The sequence below is a fragment of the Humulus lupulus genome, chromosome 1 (assembly GCF_963169125.1).
Source record: "Humulus lupulus chromosome 1, drHumLupu1.1, whole genome shotgun sequence".
NCBI lineage: Eukaryota > Viridiplantae > Streptophyta > Magnoliopsida > Rosales > Cannabaceae > Humulus > Humulus lupulus.
The window spans coordinates 88,518,239-88,541,427 of record NC_084793.1 but is presented as its reverse complement, the minus strand read 5'-3'; the positions used below and the strand labels follow the sequence as shown (position 1 = coordinate 88,541,427).

The 23,189-nt window shown below is 29.3% G+C and overlaps 1 long non-coding RNA gene across 1 annotated transcript; it reads left to right on the top strand.

Moving 5' to 3' along the window:
- The first annotated feature begins 9,902 nt into the window (after positions 1–9,902).
- LOC133814113 (uncharacterized) lies at positions 9,903–15,277 on the top strand. Its single transcript, XR_009884773.1, has 3 exons — positions 9,903–10,061; positions 10,168–10,234; positions 14,806–15,277. It is a non-coding gene; the product is annotated as an uncharacterized LOC133814113 (long non-coding RNA).
- The last annotated feature ends 7,912 nt before the right edge of the window (positions 15,278–23,189 follow it).

The following is a 23,189-nucleotide window of genomic DNA, read 5'->3' as shown; positions in this document are numbered from 1 at the left end:
TGTGATGTGTAAGTAAATCATATCGTAAATTGGCAAGTCAGTGTAAATCTTGTGCACTGACTAATCTTAGGACTAACTTATTTTGAACATATAATCATATTTATATTCTACTGTGATTACGTCACTATAAATGTGATTAGCTATATGCTCGGGATTTAATAGAAGTTTATATTAAACAAATAATCATGAAAATAAAATATGTGAGTAAAGTGATTGACTAAGTCAAAAAATGATTTCTATTCTTTTGTTGATAAAAAATAAAATTACAAAGAAATTGAGTTTTAATTAGGGCATAAAACCCCAACACATTCCCCATTATTTTGGGGAGTAAACTTCTAATTAATTACACAGGGATCGCACTAGCAAAGACCAGAAAGATGCCTGAAGTATCTCAGCGTGTCAAGATACGGCACACATTCGCCCATGCAGGCGGCGTTGTGAGAAATATCGATTGTCGAGTGTACGATCTCGACACCACTACTCGAGGCTCACCAAAAGTTGTCAGATGATCTTCTGGTGGGCCACAGCTGCGGCGATTGACACCTAGCAGCTACTTCAGGTTAGAGGACAAGAATCCTAGACCTGAAGGATTGGCGAATGAAGATAGCGAGGACCATTTGAATGGTCATTGTGGCATGACCTTACCTGGAGACATCCACGCCTTATAGACGGGTCACGAGAGGTGGCCTTGCCTGGAGACATCCACGCCTCGAGAACAGACCTCGGAGAGTGGCCTCACTTGGAGACACACGCGTCTGACAAGATCATAGCACGAAACCTTACTAGCACTCGAGGAGCTCAATTACTCCTCTAATGAATGACATGTGTCCTCTAGTGAAAACACAGACAACGGGATATATAAGTGTATAAACTTGAAAATATTTAATATTTATGCCGCAATTAACCCTTTTTATTTCTTATTAATACCTTTTTTAATAGTAAAATTCTTAAAATATCAATTTCTTACTCACTTAAGTTGTTCTTATTAATTATGTTTCTACTTGTTGTTTTGAACTCTCATACACTTCCCCATTTGGTTAAGTTTTTGCTTTTGCTTATAACTAAAATAAGTAAAAGTTTTGACTTATTTTTTATATTTGGATAACTATTATATAAAGTTTTTTTTTAATGAAAAATTCTTTTCAAAGTATTTAGATATCAACAAATAAAGATCTTTTATAAGTAAATTAGAAATAATAAAAATTATTCTAATTTATAAAATAGCTGCTCAAAAATGTCTTTTTGAAAAAATGTAAGAATTTTAGCTTCTCCAAAAAGACCTTCTAAATTAAAAAATTAATTTTTTATTTTTTACTAGAACACTTTCAAAATTGTTTTTCTAATTCTAAAAGCTATAAGTAACTTAAATTAAGTTAAGTCAAACAGGTTATTGCCCTGTTTGACAAAACTTTTGCTTTTGCTTATAGCTAAAACATAAGATAAATAAAAGCTTTGACTTATTTTTTATATTTGGATAACAATGTTATAAAGATTTATTCTTAATAAAAAGTTCTTTTTAAAGTGTTTGGATATCAATAAAAAAAAAGATCTTTTATAAGTAAATTAGAAATAATAAAATTATTCTAGTTTAGAAAATAGCTTCTCAAAAAGGTGTTTTTAAAAAAAGTTACAAATCCTAACTTATCAAAATAAGTTTTTAAATTTTAAAAAAAAAAACTTTTTATTTTTTACCCAAACATTCTCAAAAAAAAAAAAAAATTATAGAAGCTAAAAAAAGCTTAAAAAAACTTAGCCATACAGAACCTTAGACTCTCCACATTTTTCTCACTCTCTTAATCTCCTACTCAAATAGAAGAATAATTTATTTGTTCAATTATTTTTCTTCAATTTTTATGTTTTAACAAAATATAACATAAAAGTTACTCTATCAATATTTTACTAAAAGTTTCAAATATAATGTTTAGAAAGTTTATAATTTTTTTTTAAAATATATTATTAAAGAGTAAATTCATAGTTTATAATTTTACTGAAATAAATAATTAAAGTGTAAAGTCAATTATTATTTACATTTTTGTTGAAATAAAAATTTATGTTGTCTCCACAAGATATAAGCTTAATAAGTTTTCACTCATACTTTATTAAAAAGTAACTCATTGTTTTCACTTTCATTTAAAAAATATATATTAAATAGTGAACTTATTGTTTACATTATTCGTTAAAAAATGTATTGTCACCACAAAACATAAGCTCGATGAGAATATAAGCTAATTATTTGCAATTTCAAATTTAAACATAAATTTTATTTTTGTATGCCTACTAGTAGAGTGAGTATTTCCAGCAAAAAAATTAAAATAAAAACATAAAAATAAAACTAAACAACTTATTTATTATTTCAAACCAACTTAAATATAATTGTAAACTACTTATTTACTATTTCAAACTTAAATATAAATTAAAACAATTTGTTTACCGTTTACATTTTCTTTTAACAAAACTGAAAATCACTATACTTCATTTTGTGTTTGTATTTTAAATTACTTTTTTTTAACATAAAAAGAATTATTACTTTCTATAATTATTATTTTTTGTGTAATTTTTTTACATAAAAATGAATTTAAAGTATTATTATTTTGGTATGATAAGGTCATTTTAGTCAAATCCATTAAAATAAGGGTAAATATCTCATTTTTTAAAAAGAGGGGATTTATATGTATTGAGTGTAAAAAGAAAAGAAAAGAAAAGAAAAAGGTAATAATATTGCTTTCTCCTGAGTTTGTAGAAATTAGATGTGGTACCCAATTTAAAGTAACCCCTTTCGTTTTCACTCATTATTTTAGATTTTGACATTAATACCTAATATTTCATTAACATACCTATTATACCCCTCTCATTTCACGATTCTTTCCCTCCTTCCCTCTTGAAACACACACACTCACAATTTTTTCTCTCCTCAAAGCACTCCTTAGATCCGACGACTCCGTCAATCCTCCACTACTCTGGCGACTATGGCAACTCTGACTATCCTTTAACACTCCATCTTCGCCACCATCAGCTGCACTCACGACACAGTTACCTAAAGTCAATCCATAGCCCTAACTAGCATCTTCTTCCCCAACGATACAGTGAGGCTCGCACCATTTTGCACCAACTACATACCATTTTGAACCACAGAAAGCTTATCTTGTAGTCAGGTATGTAAAAGAGTTTTGAATAATGTATTGCAAACCATTTGCTTGATGAAATTCCTCATGTAAACATTATGTGTTTGATGATAAATTTTCCTTGTTCTCTAGTGTTTTCATTGCTTGTTTTGTATCATTTTTTGTTCTTGTTGAAATAGGAGTGTTGTTTAGGATGTTTGTATAATAGAGACAAAAAGGCAGCTGAGCAAACACCAGAGCTTCAATTTCATTATCCCTTTTTTTATTTTATTTCCATTCACCTCGGTCTTATTTACTTTCACATTGATTTTCAGTCATTGTCTATGATAGTGTCTCTCAAAGCTAGTTGCACTATTCCAAATCTAAGTCTTAAGAATTAAGGTGATTTTGGCTAATTTTCATCTCAATCCATTTCTTTTGTCATCTTGTTTGAGTTTATATGTCTTCATATCATTATTTATGGTCTTGAATGGTTCATTAATGGATTATGAGCTGATTATGAATCTATGCTTTGTTTATATTTTGAATTATTTATATGCAGTCAATATGTTTGATGAATTTCCCAAACTAAGCTTCACGTGTTTGATAATTAATTTTGTTTTTGTGTGTTGTTTTGCTAGTTTATGTTTATTTATACAAATCTATATATACACATAATATTTTCATGAGATTTGATTTTTGAATTAAATTTAGTTATATATATGATGTCCTACCAACCTTAGAATATTTATAAATAATTTTCTCCACTAATATATGTCTTAATTTCTAGTGCTTCTGTTTTATATATTATTAGCTAGCTCACATATAAGCATGAATATAGATTTGGCATATTATAATTTTTATATATATATATATATTTATCAATTGATTAATAATTGTACTTAATGATGGAATTACAAAATTAGATGCTCACATATACTAGACATGTCCTAGAGTTCCCAACCATTTGTTTTATTCTAATTTACCAATCTGGTAGAACTGTGCAACATAAACGAATCAAATATATATTTATTTTAGGCTCGTGTGAATTTTATTGAGGTGTTATAGAAAAGAATGCCTTATCAATTTATATCTCCAAGTTGGTGTGTTCTTTGCAAAAGAAACAATTTATTTCTGCATTGAAATGTCTCTTTTCTGCTATGTGGCAGCCATGGTTATATGCTAGGATTTGTATCATTGGAAGTTCCAACTTTTTATTTAATTGTTATAGAAAAAAAAAAGTGGTTTTATGTGGTTGATGAGCTCTTGAAAGAAGAAGTGTCAGAACTACTACGAGCATGTGCCAAGGAAGGATGACAAGTGGCGAAGGTTTTGATGGTGCTGTTGGCTCAAGATCTCACCCAATGTCGTTCTCATTATGAGCATTGGTTTCATAGTCTTTCTTGCGATTCTTCATATTATAGGAAAACTCTACTTTGTTTGAATAGGAGCCTAGAAGAAGAGTGTTCTACTAGAAACAGAGATTCAAGGTTTCATGCTTTGAATTTCATTTGAGTTAAAGATGGACAAGTAACGATTTTCATCCTTGTTATAATTTTTCTTTTGTAATTTGTTCATTTAGAATGTGAAAGGTTGAAACAATAGTTGGATTTTGTTTTTAATTAATGAAAGGTATATTTTTATCTGAATATGACTTAAAATTTAAACCACTATTTATAAATTTGAACCATAAGGCTTAAATGGCATCAAATTTAAACCACAATTTATAATTTTTTTTATCCATTTAAGCTTGAATTATAAATCAAGTATCTTTAAACCCCTAGGTTTGCAATTTTAACCACTAAGCTTTAAATTTAAACCACAAGGCTTAAAATTTAAACCACTTGCCTTAAAATTTAAACCGCAAGCCTTAAATGGCTTAAAATATGAACCACTAAACTTAAATGGCATCAAAATTTAATCCACAAGGTGTAAGTTTTAATCATTTAGGGTTAAATCATAAACATACTATCTTTTAATCTATATAATGTAATGTGTGAATCTAATACAAAATCTTTATAATTTTAAACCAAATGGCTTAAAATTTAAATCGCTATTTATAAATTTGAACCACAAGGCTTAAATGGCATCAAATTTAAACCACAATTTATATTTTTTTATCCATTTAAGCATAAATTATAAACAAGTATCTCTAAACCCCTAGGTTTGAAATTTAAACCACTAAGCTTTAAATTTAAACCACAAGGCTTAAAATTTAAACCACTTGCCTTAAAATTTAAATCGCAAGCCTTAAATGGCTTAAAATATGAACCACTAAACTTAAATGGCATCAAAAAATTTACCACAAGGTTTAAGTTTTAATCCTTTAGGCTTAAATCATGAACATACTCTCTTTTAATCTACATAATGTAATGTGTTAATCTAATACAAAATCTTTATAATTTTAAACCAAATGGCTTAAAATTTAAACCACTATTTATAAATTTGAACCACAAGGCTTAAATGACATCAAATTTAAACCACAATTTATAAAATTTTATCCATTTTAGCTTAAATTATAAATCAAGTATCTTTAAACCGCTAGGTTTGAAATTTTAACTACTAAGCTTTAAATTTAAACCACAAGGCTTAAAATTTAAACCACTTGCCTTAAACTTTAAACCGCAAGCCTTACATGGCTTAAAATATGAACCACTAAACTTATATGGCATCAAAATTTAATCCACAAGGTTTAAGTTTTAATCATTTACGCTTAAATCATAAACATACTCTCCTTTAATCTATATAATGTAATATGTGAATCTAATACAAAATATTTATAATTTTAAACCAAATGCCTGAAAATTTAAACTACTATTTATAAATTTGAACCACAAGGCTTAAATGGCATCAAATTTAAACCACAATTTATAAATTTTTATCCATTTTAGCTTAAATTATAAATCAAGTATCTTTAAACCCCTAGGTTTGCAATTTTAACCACTAAGCTTTAAATTTAAACCACATGGCTTAAAACTTAAACCACTTGCCTTAAAATTTAAACCGCAAGCCTTAAATGGCTTAAAATATGAACCACTAAACTTAAATGGCATCAAAATTTAATCCACAAGGTGTAAATTTTAATCCTTTAGGCTTAAATCATAAACATACTCTCTTTTAATCTATGTAATGTAATGTGTGAATCTAATACAAAATCTTTATAATTTTAAACCAAATGGCTTAAAATTTAAATCGCTATTTATAAATTTGAACCACAAGGCTTAAATGGCATCAAATTTAAACCACAATTTATATTTTTTTATCCATTTAAGCTTAAATTATAAACAAGTATCTCCAAACCCCTAGGTTTGAAATTTAAACCACTAAGCTTTAAATTTAAACCACGAGGCTTAAAATTTAAACCACTTGCCTTAAAATTTAAATCGCAAGCCTTAAATGGCTTAAAATATGAACCACTAAACTTAAATGGCATCAAAAAATTTACCACAAGGTTTAAGTTTTAATCCTTTAGGCTTAAATCATGAACATACTCTCTTTTAATCTACATAATGTAATGTGTTAATCTAATACAAAATCTTTATAATTTTAAACCAAATGGCTTAAAATTTAAACCACTATTTATAAATTTGAACCACAAGGCTTAAATGACATCAAATTTAAACCACAATTTATAAATTTTTATCCATTTTAGCTTAAATTATAAATCAAGTATCTTTAAACCGCTAGGTTTGAAATTTTAACTACTAAGCTTTAAATTTAAACCACAAGGCTTAAAATTTAAACCACTTGCCTTAAACTTTAAACCGCAAGCCTTACATGGCTTAAAATATGAACCACTAAACTTATATGGCATCAAAATTTAATCCACAAGGTTTAAGTTTTAATCATTTACGCTTAAATCATAAACATACTCTCGTTTAATCTATATAATGTAATATGTGAATCTAATACAAAATATTTATAATTTTAAACCAAATGCCTGAAAATTTAAACTACTATTTATAAATTTGAACCACAAGGCTTAAATGGCATCAAATTTAAACCACAATTTATAAATTTTTATCCATTTTAGCTTAAATTATAAATCAAGTATCTTTAAACCCCTAGGTTTGCAATTTTAACCACTAAGCTTTAAATTTAAACCACATGGCTTAAAACTTAAACCACTTGCCTTAAAATTTAAACCGCAAGCCTTAAATGGCTTAAAATATGAACCACTAAACTTAAATGGCATCAAAATTTAATCCACAAGGTGTAAATTTTAATCCTTTAGGCTTAAATCATAAATATACTCTCTTTTAATCTATGTAATGTAATGTGTGAATCTAATACAAAATCTTTATAATTTTAAACCAAATGGCTTAAAATTTAAATCGCTATTTATAAATTTGAACCACAAGGCTTAAATGGGATCAAATTTAAACCACAATTTATATTTTTTTATCCATTTAAGCTTAAATTATAAACAAGTATCTCTAAACCCCTAGGTTTGAAATTTAAACCACTAAGCTTTAAATTTAAACCACAAGGCTTAAAATTTAAACCACTTGCCTTAAAATTTAAATCGCAAGCCTTAAATGGCTTAAAATATGAACCACTAAACTTAAATGGCATCAAAAAATTTACCACAAGGTTTAAGTTTTAATCCTTTAGGCTTAAATCATGAACATACTCTCTTTTAATCTACATAATGTAATGTGTTAATCTAATACAAAATCTTTATAATTTTAAACCAAATGGCTTAAAATTTAAACCACTATTTATAAATTTGAACCACAAGGCTTAAATGACATCAAATTTAAACCACAATTTATAAATTTTTATCCATTTAAGCTTAAATTATAAATCAAGTATCTTTAAACCGCTAGGTTTGAAATTTTAACTACTAAGCTTTAAATTTAAACCACAAGGCTTAAAATTTAAACCACTTGCCTTAAACTTTAAACCGCAAGCCTTACATGGCTTAAAATATGAACCACTAAACTTATATGGCATCAAAATTTAATCCACAAGGTTTAAGTTTTAATCATTTACGCTTAAATCATAAACATACTCTCGTTTAATCTATATAATGTAATATGTGAATCTAATACAAAATATTTATAATTTTAAACCAAATGCCTGAAAATTTAAACTACTATTTATAAATTTGAACCACAAGGCTTAAATGGCATCAAATTTAAACCACAATTTATAAATTTTTATCCATTTTAGCTTAAATTATAAATCAAGTATCTTTAAACCCCTAGGTTTGCAATTTTAACCACTAAGCTTTAAATTTAAACCACATGGCTTAAAACTTAAACCACTTGCCTTAAAATTTAAACCGCAAGCCTTAAATGGCTTAAAATATGAACCACTAAACTTAAATGGCATCAAAATTTAATCCACAAGGTGTAAATTTTAATCCTTTAGGCTTAAATCATAAACATACTCTCTTTTAATCTATGTAATGTAATGTGTGAATCTAATACAAAATCTTTATAATTTTAAACCAAATGGCTTAAAATTTAAATCGCTATTTATAAATTTGAACCACAAGGCTTAAATGGCATCAAATTTAAACCAAAATTTATAAATTTTTATCCATTTAAGCTTAAATTATAAACAAGTATCTCCAAACCCCTAGGTTTGAAATTTAAACCACTAAGCTTTAAATTTAAACCACAAGGCTTAAAATTTAAACTACTTGCCTTAAAATTTAAACTGCAAGCCTTAAATGGCTTAAAATATGAACCACTAAACTTAAATGGCATCAAAAAATTTACCACAAGGTTTAAGTTTTAATCCTTTAGGCTTATATCATGAACATACTCTCTTTTAATCTACATAATGTAATGTGTTAATCTAATGCAAAATCTTTATAATTTTAAACCAAATGGCTTAAAATTTAAACAATTATTTGAACCACAAGGCTTAAATGGCATCAAATTTAAACCACAATTTATAAATTTTTATCCATTTAAGCTTAAATTATAAATCAAGTATCTTTAAAGCCCTAGTTTTAAATTTAAACCACAAGGTTTAAAATTTAAACCACTTGCCTTAAAATTTAAATCGCAAGCCTTAAATGACTTAAAATATGAACCACTAAACTTAAATGGCATCAAAATTTAATCCACAAGGTTTATGTTTTAATCATTTAGGCTTAAATCATAAACATACTCTCTTTTAATCTATATAATGTAATGTGTGAATGTGTAGTGCACCAATTTTTTTTTTAGATTATTAAAATTTTTGTGTTTTATTTTATTTAAGTGTTAAGTGTGGTGAATTTTATTTAAATGTTTGCTTATTTTATTTGATTGTTTGTTTGATTTATTTAATTATTTGTTATTTTATTTAATTGTTATAATGGTTTGGTATAATTTTTGGTGAATTTAAATTGTTAATTGTTTGTTTGATTATTTATTTTAATATGTGAATAATTGTGTAACTTGTTTGTTTTACTATTAGTGTTACATTTTATTAAGTGTGACAATTTATGTGATTAAAATAGGTTACTTTGCTTATTTTTTAGTGTGTGCCGAAATGTGTGTGTGTGAATCTGTTTTATTTTCTTTTATTTATTTTTCCCATTATAGAAAAGGAAAGGGTAGCATGAATCTAGACCTAATGTGAGTCTTGAACATTTTACCTTTTATTATGAAAAGAAAAGAAAATAGAAAAAGAAAAGAAATATAAGTTGTCATCTTGTAGGAAAAGAATACAAGGTTTATTTTTTATTTGGTTCACATTAGGATAAGGGTTTAGGTGAGGTGTAAGGAGAGGAAATGATGGGATTTAGCTTAAATTATGGGATAGGAATTTGGCTTTTTACACTTGAGTCCTTTTCTTAAGGTTAGGTCACAAGAGGCTACAAATAGGAGGGTATGGAAGCCTTGGCATTCTTTTGCTTTTGGCTGCCGAAATTAGAGAGAGAAGGAGAGAGAGAGAGAGAGAGAGGCATGAAAGAGAGAGAAGGAGGAGACGAAAGAAAGAAGAAGGAGGAGGTCTTAGGTATGGTTTTTCTTATGATTCCTTATTGTTTTAAGATTTAGGTTTATCTTCCTCATTATCTTAAGTCTTTTTCTATGTTCTTCTTCATGGGTTTCAAAAACCCTAGGGTATTCAAGGGTGATTATCACTTGGGTATTGATCAAGTTGTGTTCTTGATTTTACAATCAAGAGAGGTATTGAATCTCTACCCCTAATGCTATGGTGTTCTCTTGAGTTCTTGGATTTGTGGATATTTTCAATATGTTGATGTAATGCACCAATTTTTTTTTAGTTTATTAAAATTTGGTTATTTATTTTATTTAAGTGTTAAGTGTGACGAATTGTTTTATTTAAATATTGTTTATTTTATTTAGTTGTTGTTGTTTTATTTGATTGTTTGATATTTTATTTAATTGTTAGAATTGTTGGTAGAATATTTTTTGGAAATTACTTGTTAAATGATATATATTTATTTTTATTATAAAATATGATTATGTGAGATTTGGTTTAATACTACAAAAAAGACTTTTTAGGACTCGCGGGGCGCCAGTCCTAAAAGAATGTTTTTTAGGACTCGCATTGTGAGTCCTTAAAAGTTTTATTTTTTATTTTTAAAAAATTAATTTGTGGGTTTTTAATCCAGTGGCGGGGCTCCGGCGATGGTGGCGGCGCCACCATTAAAAGGTGGTGTTTCGGAAAACAAACTATTGGGTTTTAAAGCCCAAGAAGCAAGGAGTATGGTGGTGGTGGTGGTGGTTTAGCTCGTGGTGGCTTGAAGTGGCCGGAATATGCTCGGAAAGTTTGGGAGAAACCCATGAACGACTGAACTTCAAGTGCTCCGTTGAGGGCCTTAAGCCGCGCGTGAGGTCACCATCTCCGGGGGTCGGGGGTTTCGGGGGACGGCGCTTCCATTAGACCGGCGCGTGGCGGTGGCCGGAGGTGGGATGGCGGCATTCGGCGGTGGCACTTCGGGAGAGAGGGAGAAAGAGAAAGAACTTTGGGAGAGAGAGAGGGAACCGAGGAGAGAGAGTGAAAATGTGGGCTGTGTGATTTTTTTGGTTTTTTTTTTAATATATAATAATAAAACTTTTGTCAAAAAAAATTGGAGGGAATTCGAAATTTTTAAAAATTCAAAATTTTATGATACACATAAGTTTTTAGGACCCGCAATGCGAGTCCTAAAAAACTCTAGTTTTTTAAAATTCAAAATCTTATGATACACATAAGTTTTTAGGACTCGCGAAGAATGCGAGTCCTAAAAACATTCTTTGTGAGTCCTAAAAAACTCTGGTTTTTTAAAATTCAAAATTTTATGATACACATAAGTTTTTAGGACCCGCATTTATGTGAGTGTCCTAAAAATGTGTTTTTGTAGTAGTCTAGTGATTGAGTATGTGCATGTGCATGGTTGCATGGTGTGCATGCAATAGTTTTCTACACATTAATTTTCTTTTATTGGTTTATTTATTTTTATTTAATTAAGGGATTTAAAAGGAAAATAAAAGGAAAGGGAAATAAAGAGGCTTGTGTTCACGTAGAAAAAAAACATTGGGAAACAAATGGTGAGAAATGATAGAGTTGTCATTTTTTTTTTTAATTCCCGTAACCTTAGACCCAGCCTTAGTAAAATGGGTATAAAATGGGCTGTGGATATCCAATTTAGACACAACTTATACCGTTAGGAAGCTAATAAAATTATCTACATTTTCTGTGTATATCATTTTTCCTAAAACGTAACAGAAACGGGTCAAAACCCAGTCCCAAGTCTCAGCACCCTAGAGTTACGAGAATAGCATTTTTTTACCTTTATTAGCCATGGAAAGCCAAGGAAGACAAGAGAGGAATTAGTGTGCGGTCAATGATAAAAATGGATTGATTGGCTGAGTATAATTTTTAATTGAATTATATTTTGATTTAGGGAAAATAAAGGAAAATGATAATTACATTTTCCTTAGCTAGGTTTTGAAGATTGAGGCATTTAAATAGAAAATAAGAAAGAGGTTGAAGGCTCATTTGGGATGGAGGACTGCCAAATTATAGAGAGAAGAGAGAGAGAGAGAGGGCGCGACCTAGAGAGAGAAGAAGAAGAAGAAGAAAGGAAGAAGAAGAAGAAGAAAAGGGTTCAAGCTAGGGTAAGGCTTTTGGTTGTTTTCCTTATGATTAATCTAGTATTTTGATCGGGTTGTCTCTAACCTTGTTCATCTTCTTCTCCATCTTGATTATTCAAAATATACAACCCCTAGGGTTTGAGCATGGAGGTTATTGGATTCTTGATTAGATTGGATTCTTGATTTTCTATCCAGAAGAGGTATTGAAATCCCTCCTTAAATTTTGTGATTTTTGGTTTTGATGGATAGATTATTAGAGGGATTATGGTTAAAGGGGAATTATGTTTTGGGTAGGAAAAAAATGGGTGCTTTGTGTTCTTGATATCTTGATGATAATAAGTTGTTTGATTTGCATGAAGGGTATTATGGTTTGATGTATAAAAGGGCTTTGATGTTGATTTTCAATGTATAATGATTAGTGGTAATTATGAATGCAAATATGGGGTTTCGGCCTAGGCATACCTAAGGTTCATCTTGATATTTTGTTTGATGTTGTATGATTTTCAATATATTAGATCCATTTTTTAGGACCTATGTAATTTGGGTAAAATGATAATTGGAAATCTTGCTATTTGGATCCATGAAATTTTGATAGGATGCATGTGATATTGTGAATGAATAAATTTTAAGATGCATGAAAATAATGATAGAAACATGTTAGGTTAATATAAAGGCATATGTGAATATGGTGTTTATGAATTAATGTATGTTATTCTTATTGTTAGTGTTTTGTTGGATTTCATGTGTAGATTCAATGGAATAAAAAAAAAAGGGATTTTATAAGATTTCATGTGAATATGTTAGTAATATTCTTAGAATTATGTATATAATAAGAGTATGATGAGATTTTGGACATGTATGATTTTATGTGAAATTTTTGGGATAAAAGATGAATTTCATGAGAAATTAAGCTTGCTGATTTTTGTAAGTAATTGGGTAAAAGTTTGATAAAAAAAAAATGATTTGCATGCATAAGTAATGTCCTTGATGTTATGTTAATTTTATGGAATTAAAAAGGGTATTTTAAGTCCCAATAAAATGATATTTTACTCAAATAAATAACTACAGAATTTTTATTGAATTTTTAGAAAAATAGGAGTTTTTAAATTGAATATGGTGATTTTTAAAGATAAAAATAGTTGCTGGAAGTTTTGTAAAAAAATGTGAAGTGTGTTTCACTAAAATGAATTTGATGAGTTTTTGAAACAAAATTAGTATCCTAAGTTATGGTAATATTAAAAATGGTATTTTAATATGGTATGAATGCATATTTTGATAAGTTATGATTTTTCTTTATTTTGATTGAGAAAAATATTTAGATTCAATTTATTTGTGATTTTTAAAGAAATTAAATAGTCGCTGAAAGTTTGGTTTAAATGATTCAAAATGATTATTTAATTGTCACATATGGATTTATGTTACATAAAACTAAGTCTTAAATAATTTAAATAAAATATATTTTTCCCACACTTAAAAATATATTTTTCTCACATCATTTATGTAACACAATTAACCAATGTTAAAATTTATTTTTCTAAAGAAACATATTAATCATAGGTATTTTAATTAATTCCAAGCTTTTTGTTACTTCTTTGTAATTTGAGAATAATAAAGGAAATTGTCACATTTTTTTCTAAAGCTAAATCAAATTATTTTATAAAATAAAATAATGTTTTGAGAAATTTAATCAACCTAGAAATTTTAAGAAAAATAAAGCATGTTATATGTCTATTAATTTTAAAACGATAAAAGTAAGAAATGTAGAATTATCGTTTTTAAAACATCTCAATTACGCAATGTTCTCACGTATGCATGTTACATACAAATCCACTTTTACGTCCAAAATTATGATTATTATTCAACTATGTGGTTTTTATAGAAAGATCATGCATGTAAAATAGGTAAAAATGAGCATTTTTCTTTTATGGCTTTATGTGTAGTTAAGAATAATTGCATGTTATGTGCAAATATTATTATGTGTGCATGGCCCATGCACACATGAGTTGTATGGAAGGGCAAAATAGTAATTTTATGAACCTAAGAAATGTTGTTTTTGTTATGGTATAGGCTCGTTGAGAGGTTGTGAAATTTCTTAGCTCGGACCTGAGGTAAGGAAGTTAGATAGATTCTATGATTTTATGCTATGAATGGTAAGACTGTTGTATGAATGAATTGTTATGAATTATGAATGCCATAATGTGTTGATATGTTGAATATGATATGTGTATGGATGTTAGATACATCAAACAAGTTACGATGTTAGATACATCAAACGAGTTACTATAGCTAAAGACGTAACTCCTAGGGCGGACGCGCCGAGGTTATTCAAGGACCAGAGACTCTTGTTTACCTCATAGGGTGACATGGAGAACTAGCGGGCCATGCTCATCATGTATGTTGTATGAATGTGATATGATGATATGTTACGATTACATTATGATATGCTATGATGATATGTTATGATTACGTTATGATATGCAATGGTGATATGTTACGATTACGTTATGATATGTAATGATGATATGTTACGATAATGTTATGATATGCCATGATGTGTTAGATGAACGTTAGTGTTCGTATTTGTTGTATCCTTACTTGCTTATTGTTTGTACTTCCTTACTGGGCTTTTAGCTCACCCCCCTTACTTTCCCTTCCAGGTAGCAAATAGGATTTCTCTATGGCACGCATGGTGACGTGAGGAGTTCTATCGTCGTAGGGTGTATGGCATGGGATATCCTATGGACGGAATAAACGATCACTTTAGGACGCCATTTTAATTATGTTATGTTTTAAGAGACTTTCTAAATTATCAGTGGGACTTAATTATTTAATATTGTTTCTTTTGAACTTTGCATAAAAACTCATATTTTCTTTTTAAACTAATGGGCCCAGCTTGCATTGTTTTAAGCAAGTCCCCACTGAGACCTTTATAAAAAGTGGTTTTCTTTATGGACCAACGATATGTGAATGTTTTAATAAGTACTAGTCTAGGGCGTTCTTTACAGTTGATGCATGGGAGATTAATCTAGGCGTGGGTAGGGGTTTATGGTGTTGATTTGATTTTTATTGTTGTATGTTCATAATGTGTGTAATGAGATGATTATTGAAATATGGTGTTGATGATATTTTATGATTTTATATATGTATGTTTCGGCCTATGGGGTTTGAGCATATTGGGTTGTTTGATTTTCTTGTTTTTCATACATGTTAGAAACATGCTAGGTTTCATGTGTATATATAGATGAGAATTTTGTGTAAATTCTTGTTGGGTATCCTAGGTGTTTCGGCCTAGGGGTGATGTTCAAGCATGATTGTTTTTCTTATATGTTTTAAAATCAATTGTGAATCTAGAAACATGATAGGGTGTATATGAGATTATGTATCAATAATTTATGGTATGCATGAAAAATAATAGGAACATGTTAGGTTTAATATAAAGACATATATGAAGATTGGTGTTTCTGTTATTCATGCATGTTGTATTATTATTTTGTTGGGTTGCATGTATGAACTCATTGGAAATAGAATAAGGCTTTGTAAGGTTGTATATGAATATGTGTTAGTTATTTTCTTTTAATTAATTGTATAATAAGAGCATGTTAGGATTTGTGATTTATTGTGTTAATTAAACATGAATGATCTTGTATGAACTATATGAGACATAAGGTAAAAGATAAAATTCATGGTGATTTATGCTTGCTGATTTTGTGATTAAATGGTGAAAATATTGATGAAATAAGGATATGTATGTTTAAGAATGACTCTAATGATATGTGGTGTTTGTGGAAATAAAATGGTGTTTTAATTCACACTTAAAATGATGTTTTTGCACAAATAATTACCCACATATTTTTTTGTATATTTTGATGAAAATATGAGTTTTAAAAAACAATGACAATGGTGATTTTAATGTTAAATATGATGGTAGAATTTTTGTAAAAAAAAAAGATGTATAGTGTGTTTTAATAAGATGAATTTGATTAGTATTTGAAATAAATTAAAACCCTAAACTATGGTAATATTAAAAATTGTATTTTTAATATAGTATGGGTGTTTACTTTAATAGTTATGATTTTTCTATATTTTGATTATGAAAAATATTGAACTTAATTTATTTGTGATTTTTAAAGAAATTAAATAGTAGCTGAAAGTTTAGTTTAATAAGTTTAAAATAATCATTTAATTGTCACATATGAATTTATGTTACAAAGAATTAAGTCTTAAAATAATTCAAGCAAAAATATATTTTTCCTACACTTAAAATATTTATTTTTCTCACATAAATTATGTAACACAATTAATTAAAATTAAATTGATATTTTCTAAGGAAACATGATAATCATAGGAATTTTAAATAAATTCAAGCCTTTGATATTTCTTTGTAATTTGAAAATAATAAATGGATTTATCACATATATTTTAAATGGGTAAATAAAATTATTTTTATGAAATAAAAATAATGTCTTAAGAGATTCAATCAACCTAGTAATTTTTAAGAAGATAATGAATAGTAAACAACGCATGTTACAAATCTATTATTTTTAAAACGATAGAAGTAAGAAGCATAGAATTATCGTTTTAAATGCCACAATTACGCAACGTTCCCACGTATGCATGTTACATGCAAATTCACTTTTACGTCCAAAATTATGTCTATTATGCAACCATGTAGTTTTTATAGAAGGATAATGCATGCAATATAGGTAGAATGAGCATTATTCTTTTTATGACATTATGTGTAACTAAGCATATTTGTATGTTGTGTAAAACTCTCACCATGTGTGCATGGCCCATGCACACATAAGTTATATGAAAGGGAAAAATAGTAATTATGTGAAGCTAAGGAATGTCGTTTTGATTATGGTATAGACTCGTCGAGAAGTTGTGGTTTTACTTAACTTGGACCTGAGGTAAGGAAGTTAGATAGAATTTATGATTATTATACTATGAATTGTAAGACTGTTGTGTGAATGAAAATGTTATGAATTATGAATGCTATAATGTGATGATATGTTGGCTTGTATGAATGTTGTATGATATGAATGGATGTTAGTGTGATGAACGTGACACATCAAAATGGGTTGCTAAGGTGACGTAACCCGAGTTACTAAGGATAAGAAGACGTAACTCCAAGGGTGGACGCGCCAAGGTTATTCAAGGACCAGAGACTCCTGTTTACCTCAAAGGGTGGCATGGACAAATTAGCTAGCCATGTTCACAAGGAATTGTTTATGATTACACTACACCAAATATCTATTTCCATAACACTGGATTATAAGTTTATTTAAAAAGTATTATAGTATATCTAAAAAAAAGTGCTCCTTTAAAAAACAAAATCACGGTAACTTTCCAAAAAAACCAAAATAAAAGCGCTAAATTATTTGTTTAGAAAAAAAAAAAAGCGGAATACAATTTTCAATTAGTCCTATCTCTACTCCATTCTCCCTCTCTATTCATTGTTTTCTCTGCACTGCCTCAGACCACCCATTCTTCGATCGGAGATGCCGCCTCCTCGCCACCTAGTACCAACAACAACAACAGTAGCAGCTTGATTGTCGCTACCACTGTTGGGGGTGTTAAGGGGAAGAAGAAAACTAGTGGAGTGAGGCTATGGATGAGATTCGATCGCTCGGGGCAATCGGAGCTCATCGAGTGCGACAAGAATACCATAATCTATCGCGCCTCCATTCCCCTTCGCGACTTGAGGATTCTTGGACCTCTCTTTTCTCATTCCTCTAACATCCTTGGTAATTTCCCCTTTTTTGATGTGAATTTGTTCTAATTTCAATATCAGAATATTGTCAATTTTGTTTAGGGAATATATATGTCTTCTAGTTTCCCAAGCTAGAATCCTCAACAAGAGCTCAAAAATCACAAAGAAGATGAAGGAGAAGGAAGGTACGGGTAAGCTTCAAGACTTGCTTTATTTTCCCTTCAATTACACAGCCTAAATCAGATTATATCTATCCTAGGGGTAAAAAGACCATTATACCCCTAGGTCAATTAAGGATTTCTAAAGGCTCACAAGGGCAAATTTGTCCTTTCCAACCTATCTCGTTAATCATAATTAATGCTCTCCAATTCCCATTATTCTCAATAATCTCAAACATCAATAATTTATACTCTGTTATCCTTTAATTCTCGGTAACGCTCTAATCATTAAAATCACCCCAAGACTCATCCCGAGCCCCGAACTTAAACCTGTTATGACTAGACCGCTAATTAATATACCATGATCGTCTCATGCCGAATGGCTCGAACAAATCCACATTATAATGTGGTCTCAACAACATATCACTGACATGCATACAAATATACAATTATACCCTCAATGGGCCAAATTATCAGCACACCCCTGTAATTAAAATGTAGACCCATATGCATGCATTTAACATCATATTATAATATAATTTACATAAACATGAATATTATCATTTAATGGCATAATTAAAAAATTATGGCCCTCCCGGCCTACTAATCCCGCCATTAAACCACATCAGAGAATTCGGGGCATTACACCCGTTCGCCTCACTTTAATGAAATCTGCCCAAGCTATAGCTTTACAGTCCAATTAGTCAAAAGTAGCTAAAGAATTGATGAGCCCTGGTATCTGATTCTTTGTTTGTTGTATATTAATTATGTATGGTAGTTGGTTATGATAAATTGTATAAGTATATTTGCTATATTTGTCTTGCAGCAAGAGAGAAGGCCATGGTGGTTAATTTAGAATTTATTAAGGCAATAGTTATAGCTGAAGAGGTGTTGTTGCTTGACCCTCTTCGCGAGGAAGTTCTTCCGTTTGTGGATCAACTCAGGCCCATGGTAGTGCACCAATTTTTTTTTTTTAGTTTATTAAAATTTTGTGATTTATTTTATTTAAGTGTTAAGTGTGATGAATTGCTTTATTTAAATATTGTTTATTTTATTTAGTTGTTGTTGTTTTATTTGATTGTTTGATATTTTATTTAATTGTTAGAATTGTTGGTAGAATATTTTTTTGAAATTACTTGTTAAATGATATATATTTATTTTTATTTTAAAATGTGATTATGTGAGTTTTGGTTTAATGCACTAAGGTGCATGGTATGTGCATGTGCATGGTGTGCATGCAATAGTTTTCTACACATTAATTTCCTTTTATTGGTTTATTTATTTTTATTTAATTAAGGGATTTAAAAAGAAAATAAAAAGAAAGGGAAATAAAGAGGCTTGTGTTCACACAAGAAAAACATTGGGAAACAAATGGTGAGAAATGATAGAGTTGTCATTTTTTTGAATTCCCGTAACCTTAGACCCAGACTCAGTAAAATGGGTATAAAATGGGCTGTGGATATCCAATTTAGACACAACTTATACCATTAGAAAGATAATAAAATTATCTACATTTTCTATGAATATCATGTTTCCTAAAACGTAAAAGAAACGGGTCAAAACCCAGTCTCAAGTCTCAGCACCCTAGAGTTACGAGAATAGCATTATTTCCTTTATTAGCCATGGACAACCAAGGAAGACAAGAGAGGAATTAGTGTGCTGTCAATGATAAAAATGGATTGATTGGCTGAGTATAATTTTTAATTGAATTATATTTTGATTTAGGGAAAATAAAGGAAAATGATAATTACATTTTCCTTAGCTAGGTTTTGAAGATTGAGGCAGTTAAATAGAAAATAAGAAAGAGGTTGAAGGCTCATTTGGGATGGAGGGCTGCCAAATTATAGAGAGAAGAGAGAGAGAGAGAGAGCGTGACCTAGAGAGAGAAGAAGAAGAAGAAGAAGAAAGGAAGAAGAAGAAGAAGAAAAAGGGTTCAAGCTAGGGTAAGGTTTTTGGTTGTTTTCCTTATGATTAATCTAGTATTTTGATCGGGTTGTCTCTAACCTTGTTCATCTTCTTCTCCATCTTGATTATTCAAAATATACAACGCCTAGGATTTGAGCATGGAGGTTATTGGATTCTTGATTAGATTGGATTCTTGATTTTCTATCCAGAAGAGGTATTGAAATCCCTCCCTAAATTTTGTGATTTTTTGTTTTGATGGATAGATTATTAGAGGGATTATGGTTAAAGGGGATTTATGTTTTGGGTAGGAAAAAAATGGGTACTTTGTGTTCTTGATATCTTGATGATAATAAGTTGTTTGATTTGCATGAAGGGTATTATGGTTTGATGTATAAAAGGGTTTTGATGTTGATTTTCTATGTATAATGATTAGTGGTAATTATGAATGCAAATATGGGGTTTCGGCCTAGGCATACCTAAGGATCATCTTGATATTTTGTTTGATGTTGTATGATTTTCAATATATTAGATCCATGTTTTAGGACCTATGTAATTTGGGTAAAATGATAATTGGAAATCTTGCTATTTGGATCCATGAAATTTTGATAGGATGCATGTGATATTGTGAATGAATAAATTTTAAGATGCATGAAAATAATGATAGAAACATGTTAGGTTAATATAAAGGCATATGTGAATATGGTGTTTATGAATTAAAGTATGTTATTGTTATTGTTAGTGTTTTGTTGGATTTCATGTGTAGATTCAATGGAATAGAAAAAAATAGGATTTTATAAGATTGCATGTGAATATGTTAGTAATATTCTTATAATTATGTATATAATAAGAGTATGATGAGATTTTGGACATGTATGATTTTATGTGAAATTTTTTGGATAAAAGATGAATTTGATGAGAAATTAAGCTTGCTGATTTTTGTAAGTAATTGGGTAAAAGTTTGATAAAAAAAAATGATTTGCATGCATAAGTAATGTCCTTGATGTTATGTTAATTTTATAGAATTAAAAAGGGTATTTTAAGTCCCAATAAAATGATATTTTACTCAAATAAATACCTACAGAATTTTTATTGAATTTTTAGAAAAATAGGAGTTTTTAAATTGAATATGGTGATTTTTAAAGATAAAAATGGTTGCTGGAATTTTTTTAAAAAAAATGTGAAGTGTGTTTCACTAAAATGAATTTGATGAGTTTTGGAAAAAAAAATTATTATCCTAAGTTATGGTAATATTAAAAATGGTATTTTAATATAGTATGAATGCATATTTTGATAAGTTATGATGTTTCTTTATTTTGATTGAGAAAAATATTTAGATTCAATTTATTTGTGATTTTTAAAGAAATTAAATAGTTGCGGAAAGTTTGGTTTAAATGATTAAAAATAATTATTTAATTGTCACATATGGATTTATGTTACATAAAACTAAGTCTTAAATAATTTAAATAAAATATATTTTTCCCACACTTAAAGATATATTTTTCTCACATCATTTATGTAACACAATTAACCAATGTTAAAATTTATTTTTCTAAAGAAACATATTAATCATAGGTATTTTAATTAATTCCAAGCTTTTTGTTACTTCTTTGTAATTTGAGAATAATAAAGGAAATTATCACATTTTTGTAAAGCTAAATCAAATTATTTTAGAAAATAAAATAATGTTTTGAGATATTTAATCAACCTAGAAATTTTAAGAAAAATAAAGCATGTTATATATCTATTAATTTTAAAATGATAAAAGTAAGAAATGTAGAATTATCCTTTTTAAAACATCTCAATTACGCAATGTTCCCACGTATGCGTGTTACATGCAAATCCACTTTTACATCCAAAATTATGTTTATTATTCAACTATGTGGTTTTTATAGAAAGATCATGCATGTAAAATAGGTAAAAATGAGCATTTTTCTTTTATGGCTTTATGTGTAGTTAAGAATAATTGCATGTTATGTGCAAATATTATTATGTGTGCATGGCCCATGCACACATGAGTTGTATGGAATGGCAAAATAGTAATTTTATGAACCTAAGAAATGTTGTTTTGGTTATGGTATAGGCTCATTGAGAGGTTGTGAAATTTCTTAGCTTGGACCTGAGGTAAGGAAGTTAGATAGATTCTATGATTTTATGCTATGAATGGTAAGACTGTTGTATGAATGAATTGTTATGAAATTATGAATGCCAGGCTTGTATGAATATGATATGTTTATGGATGTTAGCGTGATTAACGCGACACATCAAACGAGTTACTAAGGATATAAAGACGTAACTCCTAGGGCGGACGCGCCGAGGTTATTCAAGGACCAGAGACTCTTGTTTACCTCATAGGGTGACATGGACAACTAGCGGGCCATGCTCATCATGTATGCTGTATGAATATGATTAGGGTGACATGGACAACTAGCGGGCCATGCTCATCATGTATGTTGTATGAATGTGATATGATGATATGTTATGATTACGTTATGATATGCTATGATGATGTGTTACAGTTACGTTATGATATGCAATGATGATATGTTACGATTACGTTATGATGTGCTATGATGATATGTTACGATTACGTTATGATATGCAATGATGATATGTTACGATTACGTTATGATGTGCTATGATGATATGTTACGATAATGTTATGATATGCCATGATGTGTTAGATGAACGTTAGTGTTCGTATTTGTTGTATCCTTACTTGCTTATTGTTTGTACTTCCTTACTGGGCTTTTAGCTCACCCCCTTACTTTCCCTTCCAGGTAGCAAATAGGATTTCTCTGTGGCACGCGTGGTGACGTGAGGAGTTCTATCGTCGTAGGGTGTATGGCGTGGGGTATCCTATGGACAGAATAAACGATCACTTTAGGACGCCATTTTAAATATGTTATGTTTTTAAGAGACTTTCTAAATTATCAGTGGCACTTAATTATTTAATATTGTTTCTTTTGAACTTTGCATAAGAACTCATATTTTCTTTTTAAACTTATGGCCCTACTTGCATTGTTTTAAGCAAGTCCCCACTGAGACCTTTTTTATAAAAAGTGGTTTTCTTTATGGACCAGCGATATGTGAACGTTTTAATAAGTACTAGTCTAGGGTGTTCTTTACAAGTTACCGCTGAAGAGGTGTTGTTGCTTGACCCTCTTCGCCAGGAAGTTCTTCCGTTTGTGGATCAACTCAGGGCCATTTCAGATCAATGGAGCAGCAGGTCCTTTTGAGGAACAAGAAAATGAAATGAATGATTTAA